Here is an 18,173-nt window from a genome sequence, read left to right on the forward strand (position 1 = left end):
ATATGTAATCAGTTTACCGGGCTTGTCTGTAGTATATATGGTGACTAATCCATGCTACCTATAGACCAAATCATGGGTGCTGAAAAGGTAGATCCCCAGATGTTTTAAAACCATTCTAAAGGTATGGAAAGCATCAGGGGATTTGAAGTTCTACAACATCTGGTGATGATCTACATTCTGGGCACCCCTTGACTAATAGTAGTACCAGTTTGTTTAAGATACAACATACGGATCATATTCCTAGGTAATCTCATGGATGTTATAACTAGTGATGCCTACGAACGGCTCGCTGGCGAATAGTTCCCGGTGAACATAGCTTGTTCGCGTTCGCCACTCTCAGGCCTCACTCAACTCAGTGAAAGACTGCATTTTCCATCCTGCAGTGAAACACCTACCACTCTCAGGCCTCACTCAACTCAGTGAAAGACTGCATTTTCCATCCTGCAGTGAAACACCTACCACTCTCATGTTCGGTCCGCCCCCTATTCGTCATCATTGAGTAAACTTTGACCCTGTACCTCACAGTCAGCAGACACATTCCAGCCAATCAGCAGCAGACCCTCCCTCCCAGACCCTCCCACCTCCTAGACAGCATACAATTTAGATTAATCCTGAAGCTGCATTCATTTTTTTTGTGTGTGTGTTTGTGTTTATTATACATTATCCTCCATAGCCAGTAACCTGTGTTTATTATATATTACCCCCATAGCTAGTAACCTGTGTTTATTATACATTATCCCCCCATAGCCAGTAACCTGTGTTTATTATACATTATCCCCCATAGCTAGTAACCTGTGTTTATTATACATTATCCCCCCATAGCCAGTAACCTGTGTTTATTATACATTATCCCTCCATAGCCAGTAACCTGTGTTTATTATACATTATCCTCCCATAGCCAGTAACCTGTGTTTATTATACATTATCCCCCCATAGCCAGTAACCTGTGTTTATTATACATTATCCTCCCATAGCCAGTAACCTGTGTTTATTATACATTATCCCCCCCATAGCCAGTAACCTGTGTTTATTATACATTATCCCCCCATAGCCAGTAACCTGTGTTTATTATACATTATCCTCCCATAGCCAGTAACCTGAGTGTAATATAGAAATACTGTGTGTAATACAGAGATACTGAGTGTAATACAGGGATACTGTGTGTAATATAGAGATACTGTGTGTAATACAGAGATACTGAGTGTAATACAGGGATACTGTGTGTAATATAGAGATACTGTGTGTAATACAGAGATACTGAGTGTAATACAGAGATACTGAGTGTAATACAGGGATACAGTGTGTAATACAGGGATACAGTGTGTAATACAGAGATACTGAGTGTAGTACAGGGATACAGTGTCTAATACAGGGCTACAGTGTGTGATACAGAGATACTGAGTGTAATACATGGATACTGTGTGTAATATAGAGATACTGAGTGTAATACCGGGATACTGTATGTGTAATATAGAGATAGTGAGTGTAATACAGGGATACTGTGTGTAATACAGGGATACTGAGTGTAATACAGAGATACTGTGTGTAATACAGAGATACTGTGTGTAATACAAGGACTATTGGAGAGGGGCAGTAAATGTAATATAATACAATTAAGGGAGGAAGACATGGAGAGGGGGGCAGTAAATGTAATATAATAGAATTAATGGAGGAAGACATGGAGAGGGACATGGCACTAAAAGACTGTGTCCACTCCGGGCAGCAGCCAGCTGACCCGTGTGAGTCAGGCTGGGGCTGCCGGGAGTGGACAAGGGAGATATGTGGCGGGACATCGCCACTAAGTGCCATGTCCCCTGAGTATTCAGAGGTTTGGTTTTATATTTTGTGTCTCCAATATGTACTGTGATGGTTTTCCCTTGTGTATGTCTTGCTATTACTGCATTGCAGAACATTTAAAAATTGACAGTTGACAGTTAACTCCTGGAGCCGTGAATAAAAATTGTCAGTTGACTCCCAGGCTATGTGTCGTGTGGTCCTTGGGAATGGGAATTATGTTGTGTGTCCTGCCTTCTGTATGATGAATCCTGAGTACCGGCGGAGAGCCCTTGGATTAACCCCTGCCGCTCCACTACAAGGCTCCCATTGGCCCACGTCATTCCAGCACCCCCACACACGAACGTTTTGGGGGCGTAGGCATGACGTGGGCCAATCACTGGTGTAACAGTAGTGTACATTAAAAAAAAAAAAAAACTAGAAATTTGACTGTGAAATAATAGCAGTCAGTTTCCTTCACACGTGTGCGTTTCAGGGCCTGCCGGGGCACAGTGTCACACCAGTGCAACTCATATCTGGTGTAACAGTAGTGTACATTTAAAAAAAAAAAAATACAGGGGGCTTGTTGTCACCTTTCGGGGACCCTTGGTGTTGTACGTGGCTGGGTAGAGGAAGAGACCTTCAATGACATCAGTGAGGACAAGGAACGGGACATGGCTAGCTTGGTATCCAACCTTGTGCAAATGGGGAGTTTGCAGTTGTGCAAATGGACTGTTTGCGGTTGTTTGCGGTGCGTTAAACGGGGAGTTTGGTCTGTCACTGTGAAGCGGGCGTAACCCTTACACTACCTGATCGATACAACATCATACCTGATGTTTTAAGGCAGGTTATTCCAAACAATTTAGGAATGTTAGATGATTTATGCCCTTTATGAATTAAAACCAGACTCTGCATCAACTATGTAATTTTCCATGGGAGTTTTGCCATGGATCCCCCTCCGGCATGCCACAGTCCAGGTGTTAGTCCCCTTGAAACAACTTTTCCATCACTATTGTGGCCAGAAAGAGTCCCTGTGGGTTTTAAAATTCGCCTTCCTATTGAAGTCTATGGCGGTTCGCCGGGTTCGCCCGTTCGCGAACATTTGCGGAAATTCGCGTTCGCCAATCACGAACCGAAAATTTTATGTTCGCGACATCACTAGTTCTAACCTGTCTTTTTTGTACATTGCATACCTCAGCTATACGAACTGTGTTCCTGTATTTCACAGTAATGTATTTTGCTCTCATTCTGTAGGATCTGTACATAGTAATAGGATAACAAGTGCCTGGTGAAATTTGCACAAACCTTGCAGAATCTCTAAAAATGAGGCAGTACCTATCTATGAAGGCTATGATTAGTCAAATATATATTTTATCCTGTGGATATAAACAGATCATATCCAAGCAACAACATGCTAAAACAACAATACGCAATAAGAAATTGAATGAATAATAGAAGAAAGTATATCTTTGTGCGATTATTATCTTGATCTACAAGATTTCTAGAGATGATTTATCAACATTTTTAATGGAAACATTGACTTATATTGTGATCATTTTGCTTGCCTACTAATTAGGACTTGATTGATTACAGTAGCCCAGGGATATTCTGGCATGCAATATGTCCAGAGCAAAGGGGAAGGGTCAAGCAACCCTATATCCCTCTGAGACATTAACGCCACAAATGAAGAGAGACAATCTCTTTTGAAATGTGGCCAGAGAGTTTAGGCCAACAGAAAATAATATTTTTTCTCACAAATTTGTCATCTCTGATATTTTAATTCACAAAGCAGTAATTTTACGCAGAATCGAAAACCGGATTTGTTCATTTATAGGGAACACAAATCTCAGTTTTGTTATTTTTTAGTAGTTTGGAAATCATTCTTTTCCATTTTTTGCTATTTTTCTATAATCGCATATATTGTTATTTTCTTACATTTGCCTTTAACATATTCCCACTTTTATACTGCTTGACTTTGCGTTTGAGTGATTATGGGTCAAAATCGGCCATTATCCAACATAAGACCACTTTCACTTAGCCAGCTTATTAAAATTCACACTTTCACAGCAGCCTTCAGTCCTCCTCAATAAATCTGAGAAGTGAACACTGCTGACAAAGTTGCCCAGCCACGTAACAGTACAGCAGACCTTTCGAAGAGAGTGACTTTGGATCAGATGATGGCTGATTCTGATCCAGCATCAATCAGAATGGTAGAGTTAAGGGGGAAAGTGTCAGAGGCAAATTGTTAAAAAAAAAACAAAAAAACAATTATGGACTCTTACAAAAATCTTTAAAATAACGTAAAGATTGGCAATCAAACTATGATTTTTTTTTGTGACCTGTTTCTTTAAGGAATTTTCCAATCAAGCTTTTATCTCAACTTGGATGTTTTCTGTCTAAATGTAGCATTTTCAATTTTAAATTCACCACAATTCACTGTGTCTACTGTGCAGCACTGAGCCAGGAATCACCTCCAGTGCCCATCTGAGGAGTGGCCACTTGGAGGTGTCCCTAGGGGGCAATGTAAACACAGCCTTTTCTCTGAAAATGCCTGCATATAATGATTATACTCACCAGAACAACTACATTAAGCTGTAGTTGTTCTGGTGACTATAGTGTCCCTTTAATATCATAAAAATGTCTTTCAATTAGATGCCAGTAAACTGAAACAACAATGCACATCCTCCCACAAAACAATTTCATGTTTTATAGGTATATTAAAGGGACACTGTGGGTATGGTAACTGCTTCATCTCCTTGAAGTAGTTATAGTGTCCGGAGTTCCCTGGTGCAGTCCTTCCATTCAGTACTAAGCCATTTGTCAGTAATGGACAGCTGTGATTGGCTGAGAGTGTCAGATGACTTTTTTAGCCTATTCAACCTATCACAACCCCCATTGCTAGTATAAATTGCTATGGTTAGAAGGATGTGTGTAGTCTCTGTCTAGCCAATCCCCCAATAGGGGCAGACGCACATCCAGGCTGGGCATCAGGGCAAATACCCCCTCGGTGCCAGGCCCAACAGCTCCCTGTATTAAGTATGTGCAGTTACATCTTTCTTGCCATGTTTTTTTGTTTGTTTTTTTTTATAAAAAAAGGAGGCAGCTGCTTCAGAAGCAGCTACCCACTATCCCGGCTCCTTCAGCTCCTCCATGTGTGGCCAATGGATGTAAAATATTAGAAAGTGAACTCTGCAGCAGCCCCTGAGAGCTTCTATTATTATTGTGAAACTAAGTGCATAAAAAAGAGCCAAGAGCTTCCAGGAAGAAGCAGGGGAAAGGCAAACAAATATATGAGTCAACCTGCTGCTGTTCCTGCTGGTGTCATTAGAGTCCGAAGCATTTAATGCGAAAGGTGCTAATACGTTTCAAGTGTTTAGGATGCTGTGTCTATAGAATGCTTATGTGTGTGTGTGTCAGCCAGTGAGCTGGTCTATATAGCGAACCTGGTAGTTTTTTGCCAATTAATTTGTCAGTAGTGAGCATATGTGTGTATGTCAGTCTTTAAAGGACCACTATAGGCACCCAGACCACTTCAGCTTAATGAAGTGGTCTGGGTGCCAGGTCCAGCTAGGTTTAACCCTTTTTGCAGTAAACATAGCAGTTTCAGAGAAACTGCTATGTTTACTTATGGGTTAATCCAGCCTCTAGTGGCTGTCTCATTGACAGCCGCTAGAGGCGCTTCTGCGCTTCTCACTGTGATTTTCACAGTGAGAAGACGCCAGCATCCATAGGAAAGCATTGATAATGCTTTCCTATGACACTGGCTGAATGCACGCGCGGCTCTTCCTGCGCATGCGCATTCAGCCGATGACGAAAGAAGAGGGAGGAGAGTCCCAGCGCTGAGGGAGCCAGGCACTGGAAAAAAGGTAAGGGATTAACCCCTTCCTCCCCCTTCAGCGCCACGGGAGTGGGACCCTGAGGGTGGGGGCACCCTCAGGGCACTATAGTGCCAGGAAAACGAGTATGTTTTCCTGGCACTGTAGTGGTCCTTTAAGTCCAGGGCCGGTGCAAAGAATTTTGGGTACATAGGCGAAGATGCATTTTTCCGCCCCCCCAAAAACATCTTCACCTGTGTGCCTCTTAACCTCCCTTTTGTGTTTCTTATCCCGTCTTTAAATATCTGACTCCCTTTAGTGTATTTTATCTCCTATTTTTGACTTTGTGTGTCTCCTATGTCTCCTCTTTGTATGACTCTTACATCCTCCCACATTTTGTGTCTTACTCCTCCCAGACCCTTTGTGTGACTCCTTTTCTCCCATCCCTTTTGTGTCTTTTACTCTTCCCAGCTCCTTTGTGTGTGTCTCTTTCCTTCTCAAGCCCCGCTGTGTGTTTCATTCACATCCAGCCCCTCTCCCCGTCCCTTAATGGTCCCCTCCCTTCTCTGACCCTTACTGTTCCTCTCCCCTCTCTCCTCCTTTCCCTGTCCCTTAGTGTTCATCTCCCCTCCAACCTCTGTTCCCTGTCGCTTACTGTTCCTCTCCCCTCTCCCTCCTTTTCCTGTACCTCAGGGTATCTCTCCCCTCCTCTCCCTGTCCCTTGGTGCGCCACCCACCCCCATAGTGGTCCCCTCCCCTTCCTGATGTGCCTCCTACCTTTCTTGTAGCGTGGCTGAGCTGAGCGAATCCCGGTACAGTGAGCTTTTCCTGTCTGTCCTGCCAGGTACAGGAAACAGAAGTTCCTGTACCACGATACACTCCGCTTGGCCACGCTACAGTCGGGGGTGTATAAACACTGACAGTCACACACACTCAATGACAAACACACAGACGTCTCTGACAGCCAGACTCACTTATCTGACACACTCATTCATTGACAGACACTCACACGCACACTGACAGACACACAAATACTGACAGACTCATTGACAAACACACACTGACAGACACACACACACTCACATGCCCACACATACACACACACACAAACTCACAGACACACATACTCACATGCACACACACACACACACACACACACACTGACAGACACTCACTGACAGACACACACACACAAACTCACAGACACACATACTCACACACACACTGACAGACACACTCACACACACTGACAGACACACTCACTCACACACACTCACTCACACACACACACACACACACAAACTCACAGACACACATACTTACACACACACACTGACAGACACACATACTCACATGCACACACACACCCTGACATACACACTCACACACACTCACTCACACACACACTGACAGACACAAACACACACAAACTCACAGACACACATACTCACACACACTGACAGACACACATACTCACATGCACACACACACACTGACATACACACTCACACACACTCACTCACACACACACTGACAGACACACACACACACACACACACACACACAAACTCACAGACACACTCACATGCACACACACATACACACACACAGTAATTAATAATCTAAATTCAATTTAAATTCCTGGCACTGTAGTGGTCCTTTAAGTCCAGGGCCGGTGCAAAGAATTTTGGGTACATAGGCGAAGATGCATTTTTCCGCCCCCCCAAAAACATCTTCACCTGTGTGCCTCTTAACCTCCCTTTTGTGTTTCTTATCCCGTCTTTAAATATCTGACTCCCTTTAGTGTATTTTATCTCCTATTTTTGACTTTGTGTGTCTCCTATGTCTCCTCTTTGTATGACTCTTACATCCTCCCACATTTTGTGTCTTACTCCTCCCAGACCCTTTGTGTGACTCCTTTTCTCCCATCCCTTTTGTGTCTTTTACTCTTCCCAGCTCCTTTGTGTGGGTCTCTTTCCGTCTCAAGCCCCGCTGTGTGTTTCATTCACATCCAGCCCCTCTCCCCGTCCCTTAATGGTCCCCTCCCTTCTCTGACCCTTACTGTTCCTCTCCCCTCTCTCCTCCTTTCCCTGTCCCTTAGTGTTCCTCTCCCCTCCAACCTCTGTTCCCTGTCGCTTAGTGCTCCTCTCCCCCCTCCCTCCTTTTCCTGTACCTCAGGGTATCTCTCCCCTCCTCTCCCTGTCCCTTGGTGCGCCACCCACCCCCATAGTGGTCCCCTCCCCTTCCTGATGTGCCTCCTACCTTTCTTGTAGCGTGGCTGAGCTGAGCGAATCCCGGTACAGTGAGCTTTTCCTGTCTGTCCTGCCAGGTACAGGAAACAGAAGTTCCTGTACCATGATACACTCCGCTTGGCCACGCTACAGTCAGGGGTGTATAAACACTGACAGTCACACACACTCAATGACAAACACACAGACGTCTCTGACAGCCAGACTCACTTATCTGACACACTCATTCATTGACAGACACTCACACGCACACTGACAGACACACAAATACTGACAGACTCATTGACAAACACACACTGACAGACACACACACACTCACATGCCCACACATACACACACACACAAACTCACAGACACACATACTCACATGCACACACACACACTGACAGACACTCACTGACAGACACACACACACAAACTCACAGACACACATACTCACACACACACTGACAGACACACTCACACACACTGACAGACACACTCACTCACACACACTCACTCACACACACTCACTCACACACACACAAACTCACAGACACACATACTTACACACACACACTGACAGACACACATACTCACATGCACACACACACACTGACATACACACTCACACACACTCACTCACACACACACTGACAGACACAAACACACACAAACTCACAGACACACATACTCACACACACTGACAGACACACATACTCACATGCACACACACACACTGACATACACACTCACACACACTCACTCACACACACACACACTGACAGACACACACACACACACACAAACTCACAGACACACATACTCACACACACAAACTCACAGACACACTCACATGCACACACACATACACACACACACAGTAATTAATAATCTAAATTCAATTTAAATTTCCCACCCAGCCTCCCTACCTGGAGAGCTGGCGTGGGTCTCTCATTGGTGGCCCAGTGGGGCTGCTGGGAGGCGTGTGGCTGAACTGGGTTCGGAGGCGGCGAGGGAGCTCTGATCTCTCTGACTCGCAGGCGGTTTTCTGATGCCACGAGAGCCGGAATATGACGTCATATTCCGGCTCTCGCAGCATCAGCAAAAGGCGCGCGAGGGAGCCGGTCAGAGAGATCAGGGCCCCGTCGCCGCTTCTGAACCCAGTTCAGCCACACGCTGCGCCGCTCCAGGGATCCAGGAGGTGACCTGGCAGGAGGGAGCACTTCCCTCCTGCCAGTCACTGGAATTTTGCGCCCCCAGAGCTGGTGCGCCATAAGGCGGCCGCCTGTGCCACCTTATGGACGCGCCAGCCCTGTTTAAGTCTATATGTATGTGAGTGAGCTTGTTTAAGTCTATATGTATGTGAGATTGTCAGTAAACTTCTGTGTGTGTCACTGAGCTTATCAGTGAGTTTGTATATGCATCAATGAGCATGTGCTTGTGAATCTATCAGTGAGATTGTCCATGAGCTTGTGGTATCAGTCAGTGACTTTATCTAGCAGTGAGCTTGTGAGTAAGTACATGTGTGTGTGCTTATTTTCTTGTAAATTTGATAATCTTTCCATTCAGCTATTCTGTCAAGAACTCTGCAATTCGTTTGTTTATTCTCAACAATTCCTGTAGTAGTGAATAGCATCAAATGTTTTTGGTTTGTATTTGGAATAGACTAGGGAAGATGATGAGGGAGGTGCAGCCACTGGTGTAAAACCCAGACATTCTGTAACAGAATCAGGCGTAAGTATGGCCATAGCAGAATCCTTTTGAGAGATGAAATAGGCAAGTTCAGTATGGTTCGTTAGGTTTGCTTTAGTGGATAAACTCTACTCATAGAACTTATATTTGATCAGTACAATTCCCTGACTGCTCACATTAATTATTCAATAGAAACTGAGCTGACATTACAGAGTAAGGACTAGTCTTTGATTAGCTGACTAACTTCAAAGGTTTTCATTATTTTATGTACATGTTGTCCATATATACGTGAAGTTGGGTTTGTAAGTCTATCCTACTCCTGTATCTTGCTACAATAATTATTCAGGGCAGCCGGGAGGCCTGGGTTCTTTCAAGGAACTTGTACATTTGTTCCATGGTCACTATATTCCCCGTGCTGACATTATGTTTGAGCTTAGCCAACGAAATCTCTCTTTTAGTATGAGAGACCCAAGCTTGGTGTACCCCTGTCATTAATTTCTCACTTTTAATGAGGTAGCAGCACATTAAGGCAGTCCCAGACACGTATCTCTCTCTCAGTGAGACCCAAATGTTTTAGTCATTTTCCAAAGTCTGAGTTAGGTGTAGATGAATCACTGTAAAAATCATAAAATCATACATATGTCAGCTTTTGCAAAATGTTTAAACCACCACGGATTACCAAATGAAATGTCACACTAAATTTAAAGACTCTCTCTGCAAATCTGCACATCAGTCAAATTTTATCAATCTGTCCAAAGCTCTTATTGTCAGGGTGCGGTACAATCTGGTTTTAAAATGAACAAATATAGAATAATTTGGGTTTACTATTATAACTTGCACTGGTTGTGATAGACTCATAAATACCTAAAAGCAGAGCTTCTGTAGGTTTATAGGGTTTTGTGTGGGAAGTGACTGTAACACAGACAATGGATCTGTGTTTTTTGACATTTTTAAATACATTATAACTATGTACCTGCATAAAATAATCAGTGTCACCCTTACTTATATTGTCTATCATAGACATTCCTATTGTGGATGTAATATGATAAACTGAGAACTAAGCAGTTACTAAATCTGTTGATATGGTAACACCATCCTCATTCTAATGACCTTTCACCCCTTTCCTAGTCTTCCGTACAGGTTTGGTCATGTATAATTTTTGCGGTACTCACCAGGTACAGTGCTATATATTTTTTCTTACTGGAATGCCATTAACCAAGAGGCAGTAAGTTCAATAACAAATAAACGTTTAAAGGAAAACCTTTTTTGGTTGGCACATGCACGTTAGCAATCACCCAGTGCTCTGTAATCCAGAGACCCACCTCCAAGATAATTGGATACAAACAGACACAGCTTTTCAAGAGTAGAATTCAGTTTTCTTAACTCACACCACCTTTTGGTGCCAGCTGGGCCTTTTTCAAGCCTATTACCATTTAGTCCTGGCTTTTAGAGAACTGTTGGCCTCTAGTCTGAGCCATAATGTAGTTTGGCTCTTTTTGGGGGGCTTTTTATTTTATTTCATTACACCTTTTTTTTCTCTTGTCTGATCTAGAGAGTAGGGAATTAATACAAAGTTTTGCAAAATTGATTCAAGGGCTACAACAAAGCAAAATGATTTATTTTAGATCAGTAAAATATAAACAAGAAATATAAAAAAATTGTATAATAAACATCTTCTGCATATGGGTAAAGTATATTTGACTTGCTAATGTAATCAGTGAACATAGTATATAAAAAAAACTTTGAAAAATGTCAGTGATATGACAAACAAAGGAGTACAGAGTGGTTAAAAAGAGAAACAGGGAGATTCTTAAGTTTGCTTTGGTGAACATTAAATACTGTTATTAGACAACAACTCCATGTGTTGCATCCCCAAACTAATTTTCTTAGTTAAGAAATGTATAAAAATTATTTGGTTTGAATTACACTTTACAAAATATAGTGCAGTAGAGGGGAGGTATGCACATTATTTGTACCGACTTATATTTGTTTTGAGACAATACATATGGATACATTGAGGATAGGAGGTCCTTGCCACACCCGTCCCCCCCCCCCCCCATTTAGTTTAATAGGAGCCTATAGTGGGGGCACAGTGATACACTATGGGCGGGGTCACAGTGATACACTATGTCCCCCCAGCTAAAAATGTTGTTAGGTATCCCACCATGGGGGCAACCCTTTATTAGGTTAGCATCTAAGCAGCAATGGATTGTCTTTTTATATAGCCACTGACTGCTTGCTGTTTAGTAGACATGTCCCTATTTAACCGTCATTATATAAATATGGAGGTCATATAGACCCCAAAGGCCATAGGTGGGGGAGGGCATTGGGAGATTTAGGAAGCAGCCAATAGCTTGTTCCTTGTAATATAGAACTAATGAAAGAATGAATTGCAAAGACAAAGTTTCTACCAACAAGCAGTTTTTCTATTTCATTCATTGTAATTTGTACTTATTATTATATTATTTATATAGCACCAACAAATTCCGTAGCGCTTTACAATGGGTGGACGAACAGACATGTAGTTGTAACCAGACAAGTTTGACGACGAGAAACAGAGGGATTGAGGGCCCTGCTCAATGAGCTTAGATTTGGGTGAAAATATGTTTGTCCAAAATCGAATGAACAAGTCTACTAGTGTTGAGATGAAGTGGTCTGGGTGTCTAGAATGTTCATTTTTAGTGCATTATGTTCAACGGATTTTACAAAAAAAAAAAAAAAAACTCTGACACTCAGAATACTAACTGCCTAAATATACCAATTCCCTTCTGCATTAAAAAGGCAATAGAACCAGCATTATGTCAACAGAAGTCTAATGTAAAGGTGGTATTACACCATTTTCTGTATTTTCTTTTACTCTGTGTAAACTGTGCACTTTTCACCTTACTGTCAACTTCAAAAAAGCCTTTGAAAATGAAGCTTCTCTATTAGAACTCATTGAGGCTTGTGCTTATTCTATTCATTCTAAATCAAGTGATACTTCTTTAACAAGCGGTAAACAAGCCTAAAATACCTCCTCCTCTCATTAACATTATAACAAAGAGGCCAGTGGAGGTGGTGAGACTTTACCGTACACAGCTATCCACTGCCACCTTTGTATAAACAATATAAAGCTACTGGGAACTTCTGTTTCTTCATTAACATACCCATACAGCTGCTCATTAGTTGAATGGAATGAATTCTCTTGATTTTCTTCTTTTACTACAGCCATTTCCAAGTGTAATAATGTCTTTTGTCTCTCTTAACTGCTCCCAAACTAGCCTTTAATTGCAGGTAGTTACCGAGTTAATACATATTTACAGCCATGTAAAACCACTAAAGGGCTCCTGTAGCTTTATTTTGGGCTATTTTATTTAGACGGCTATCAAATCATTAACATGACGTTCCTTGTCAATGTATCTTTTATTTGTCTTGTCTGACATTCTGTGTATACAAACGTCTTTGTCAGCAAGTGCTGTATGTTCCTTAAACGTCATGAAAGAATTCGTAGTATTGGACCTTTTTTTAGATTTCTTTGTAATGCTTTATAAAAACAATGTAAGAAACACTACTTTAAAAAAAGGATGCTGTAAGAGAGTTTATAGGAATATTCAGTAGTTAATTGCAAAGCTAAAGATTGGTACTGATTTAATACATAACTACTTACAGGGTTATTAATTAAAGTGTGAATTGTTGTGAGTTCAAAGTGACTTCAGATTTAAAATAAAATAGCAAAATGTAATCTTAAATGATTTGGAGAATTTTTTTTCAAATTGGCTACTTTGACTTAAAATTAGAAATTCACTTTGAATTTGCAATTCAGATATTGAGTGACTAACTGCGTATTTGTAACATACACATTAACAAATACAAGGGAAGGCCTTGGCTTATTGTTAGAGATATCCTGGAAGTGATTTAATGTGCAAAAACACACGTTATTGATATTTATAATCAATAACAATTTAGAAGTCATTAACTTCTAAAAGGAATTTGTGTTATCCATGGAATTCAGAGCTTTTAATAATAATAATAACAAAGTATTTAAGCAGGAAAGGTAGGTTCAGATTATTCTGGTTTCCAAGTACTTTTGCTCAACATTCAGGGGATGTTACTATTAGCCAATTTAATGGTATTCATTTTATCTACCTCGGAAGGATGATGGGCTTAGTCAACCCTGCCAGGAATTGAACCTGTGACCCCCAAAGGTTGAACAGATTCTCCAGCTGGTACATTAGCCCACTGTAAGTAATTAATCAAGAAAATCTAGGCCAAAATAACCAACTTGAAGAAATTGTCCTACTCTATTTTTCTAGCTCAGCTATGTTGGCCTACAATTTGCAACATGGTTAATTCTTGAGAATAGGCAGTTTTCTGATTGCTTAGGTTAGGTCTTAACATAGATTTTGAATTAGTTACTATGTGCCCTAAAGGTCTTAACATAGATTTTGAATTAATTCATTTTTTTTTATGATTATATAATTATATAATATTTTTAAAGAATTTATATTTTTTACATATATTTTTTATACATATTTTTTACATAATTTTATATACATTTTTTTATAATATACTCACCATATCTTCTCCACAAACTCTTATTCTGCTTCCTTGACTTGTAAATTATATATGCATGTTATTTTTAGTCTATATTAGTATACACCTTTTTTGTACAAATCATTGAGTTATAGCTCCTCTACTCATTCATGTTTGTCTCCTTTCCCACTACATTTGCACATATGGGCAAGTGCCCACTATTAATATGGACCTTATAAGGATTATTTCCACCATGCTTGTGTATGGAACGCATGGTGGAACGCAATACGATCATGTGACCACGTCAAACCGGAAGTCACATGATTTTGCCGAACCGGAAGTGACATATCCAGCAACGTGCTCGAATTGCAGCCGGAACAGTTTGAACACATCAAGAGGGGTATTTAAACTTTGAGGATACACCATTGATACAGCACTGTGGAAGGCCCCATCTAGGGCTGAAACGCATTTGCTACCCACTGGACTTTATTTGGGACTTTTTTTTGCTGGCGGTATTTATGTTTGTATGCCATTGTATTTACACTGCTTTTGATCCTTTTATTCTTTTTGCGGTGCAATATCATACCTAGATGCCTGCCTTATTTCTGTCCCTTATTATTATCATATTTTGTATTATATTCTACAATAAATTTATACTCAAATATCTCAGCATTGTGAATATTGAGTTCCTCATTGAAGCATATCGAGAGCCTGGACGGGCACCCAAGGCTGGAAGAAAGGAGATTTCATCTAAGGCAAAGTTTACAGTAAGAGCAATATAGATATGGAATTCTCTGCCAGAAGAGGTGGTTTATCAGAGTCCATACAGATGTTTAAACTGAAATTGGATAAATACTTGGAAAATCATAACATACAGGAGACATCTGACTGCTATTTTGGGGTCAGGTAGGAATGTTTTCCTAGTTTGTTGCAAAATTGGAAGTGCTTCAGATTGGTTTTTTTGCCATCTTTTGGATCAACAGCAAAAACATATGTGAGGAAGGCTGAACTTGATGGACGCAAGTCTCTTTTCAGCTATGCAACTATGTAACTATGTAATGAGAGAATGGTCAGGAATTCAAAGTGAATTTTAAATGTAAGGCCCAAATAGCAGAAATATAAACAACATTACTAGTTAGCTATGCTTTTAGTTTATAATTCCAATTTGAATTTCAATTTAAATTCACTTTGAGTCCCAGACAATTTAGTGAATTGCCTTGTCTGAGTTGATTTAACAATTTTAGAAACAAGTAGCAAAACGTTCATCAAATTCAATTGAAACACAGAAAAGTAGTGTCAGCCGCTAACCTTCTTGGCTTTTAGAAAATGATCTCACTGCCATCCAATGCCCTCTTAAGTACTTTCTTTTACCTCATACTAATTGACTATTTTTTGTAATGACAGATATACTTTTTTACCATAACATTATATTAAACATTTGGGATTCATATCAAAATGACAATCACATGAAAACTTCAAATTTATGCCAATATCAGGCAATAAATAGCACCTTTCACTTAATCACACACACAAAACCACATTCTGACACTTACACACACACGCTCTGACACTCCTCCCAAATGGTTATATACACACACAAAATACATACTGACACCTACACACTTGCCCTAACACCTATCTACATTTTAAAACAATACACATAAACATTTTGACACCTACACATTCAGTGAGACTTAATGATACAGATAAACACACACTTTGAAACCTAAGCCCCCACTGACACAATTTCACAATGGACACATTGATACCTACACACTCTACTGTACATGGGCCTCAATAACTCATGGGAGCAGTTGGCAAGCATAAAAGATGATTTACAATGAGGACTGTTACAATGTTTTTCCTTAATTATGTTCTACTCAAACAGATCAAAGCAATCAGCAATTGACAAGGAACACAAAGGCTAAAAAGCAGTAAAAGAATTTCAGACAACCAAGAAATACGTTCACCGGCAAAAACGTGAAAATCAAAAATGTTGAAACTTATAAAATGTGCCAACATTTAAACATTCTACTTGATAGAGCACAGGGTGGAAGAGTTAAGGATGGTTTGGAAGAGGAATGGGATAAAGTGAGCGAGAGACAGAGAGAAGTATGTGTACACACTGCAAACAAACATATTCATATGAACCCGTAGCAAAACAATTGTAAAACAATATTCAGTGAGAAAAATAAGGATCCATAGCGTATATGTTTTCCGTCAATTGAGTATAGTTAACTATACGTTTTATAACAGCAGCTACTAATACATATTTAATCAGTTTACATTTCATGCAATTCAAAAAACATAATATATTAAAAGTAAATTGATTGCAAAAATACGTAGACCAGTGATCTACTATTCTTTATTTTGTATATATATATATATATTTATAATTTTACATTTTTAAAAAATATATATTTTTATTTATTCTTGTGAAAAAGATTATGTTTATATCAACTGCTTTATTATTTTAGGTAAGTAGGACCCACAGATATTGGGTACTGTGACGTAGTGGTGGACTTAACACAATATGGTCATAAGATTTAACTGATGTTTCTCAAGATATAAAGTGATGATCACTTGGTTCAGTGATTAGGTGATAAGGCACACTGGGAACATGCTCCCTTTTTTGGTGATTGTGACAAGAGGTGAGTGTGAGGCATGTTCAGATGATGTCCAAACAGCTTGTTATAAAGCCTGTATGAAAAGATACATATTGTGCAAAAACTCAAGCACATGTTGTTGGTATTTAGAGTCATTCGGCGTTTATAACCAGCACATTTTTCCATAGTTGCAGAATACGTTCCAAAAAGGTGATTGCGATTTCTTTTGCTCAATTTTTATGTATTTCTCAAGGAAAAAAAGCAGATTGCTCTGAAAATAGCCTGGATGCCCCTTGGAATTTTCTTGGGAACAAAAATTACTCTAAACTTGAGTAAAGTACAATGCAACCGCTGACCCAGAACCCAGAGAACCCATTTCTTATCCCATTGTTTGTCCAGCAAGTAAGCCATGGTGAACACATCATAGCTACATTCAGGGCCGTCTTTAACACGGGGCACACGGGGCAGCTGCCCCGGGCCCAGTTGCTCCTGGGGGGCCCAGAGCAGCTGCCCCGTGGGCCCCGCGATTTGCGCTGCCCCCATGGACTGGGCGGTGTGGCTGCACAGAGCCGCACCGGCCCGCACACTTATGAGGCCCCCCGGGTGGCTCATGCGCTAAGGGCCACCCTGGGAGCATGTGTGAGCAGGGGCCCGGTCTGGCGCTGTGACGCTTAAACAGCGCGACCGGGCCCCTTCCTGTACCGGCTGGGAGGAAGTGATGTCACTTCCTCCCGACGAAGATCACAGCCGCACGGGAGGAGAATGGCAGGAAGAGGGGAGTTCCAGAGGAGAACTCCCATCTGCCTCAGCCTGCCACTGGACCAGTGAAACCACCCTCCAGAAAAAGGTAAGAACCTGGAGGGTGGCTAAATGTATGCTTGTGTGTAAGTATGTCTGTGTGTATGTCAGTATGCCTGTGTGTGTGTGTGTGTGTGTGTGTGTGTGTCAATACGTCTGTCAGTGTATGTGTCTGTGTGTGTGTCAGTATATCTGTCAGTGTATGTGTGTGTGTGTGTGTCAATACGTCTGCCAGTGTATGTGTCTGTGTGTGTACTTATATCTGTCAGTGTATGTGTCTGTGTGTGTGTCAGTATGTCTGCCAGTATATATTTGTGTGTCAGTGTATGTGTGTGTCAGTATGCCTGTGTGTGTGTCAGTGTGTCTGTGTGTATGTCAGAATGCCTGTGTGTGTGTGTCAATACGTCTGTCAGTGTATGTGTCTGTGTTTGTATGTCTGTGTGTGTGTGTCAATAGGTCTGTCAGTGTATGTATATGTGTGTGTCAGTATATGTGTTTGTGTGTGTGTCAGTATATCTGTCAGTGTATGTGTCTGTGTGTGTATGTATGTGTGTGTGTGTGTGTCAATAGGTCTGTCAGTGTATGTGTCTGTGTGTGTCAGTATATCTGTCAGTGTATTTGTTTGTGTGTGTGTCAGTATATCTGTCAGTGTATGTGCCTGTGTGTGTATGTATGTATGTATGTCTGTGTGTGTGTCAGTATGTCGGCCAGTATATATTTGTGTGTCAGTGTATGTGTGTGTCAGT

Source organism: Pelobates fuscus, chromosome 2 (genome assembly GCF_036172605.1).
Source record: "Pelobates fuscus isolate aPelFus1 chromosome 2, aPelFus1.pri, whole genome shotgun sequence".
NCBI classification, from domain to species: Eukaryota; Metazoa; Chordata; class Amphibia; order Anura; family Pelobatidae; genus Pelobates; species Pelobates fuscus.